General features: G+C 54.0%; 1 long non-coding RNA gene across 1 annotated transcript in view; it reads right to left on the bottom strand.

The window, feature by feature from the left end:
• LOC109299836 overlaps positions 1 to 242 on the bottom strand; it is a 15,196-nt gene extending 14,954 nt beyond the window's left edge. Inside the window, exon 1 of the long non-coding RNA XR_002098012.1 lies at positions 110 to 242. This is a non-coding gene — a long non-coding RNA (uncharacterized LOC109299836). The remainder of the gene's footprint in view (positions 1 to 109) is intronic.
• Positions 243 to 248: the final 6 nt, after the last annotated feature.

The following is a 248-nucleotide window of genomic DNA, read 5'->3' as shown; positions in this document are numbered from 1 at the left end:
GCATTGCCCTGGCCCCTGTTGCTTACCTGTGTATATGTTTCGCTCCTTGGTCTAGGCTGGGCTGTACTTGTGGGCATTGCTTGTTCTGGCAGTCCGATGATTCCTCCACCCTAGTCTTCCCCTTCCCCCGACGAGCCTAGTTTAAAGCCTACCGGAGGAGGTCCTCCAACCTAGAAGAAAATACACGCTTACCTTTAGGGGAAAGGTGGAGCCCATCCCATCCAAGCATGTCTCTCGTCGTGATGTGC

The sequence above is a fragment of the Gavialis gangeticus genome, unplaced genomic scaffold (genome assembly GCF_001723915.1).
Source record: "Gavialis gangeticus isolate Ggan-Ray unplaced genomic scaffold, GavGan_comp1, whole genome shotgun sequence".
Taxonomy (NCBI): domain Eukaryota; kingdom Metazoa; phylum Chordata; order Crocodylia; family Gavialidae; genus Gavialis; species Gavialis gangeticus.
Note: the sequence above shows the minus strand (reverse complement) of the source record. Positions and strands in the feature narration are given on the sequence as shown.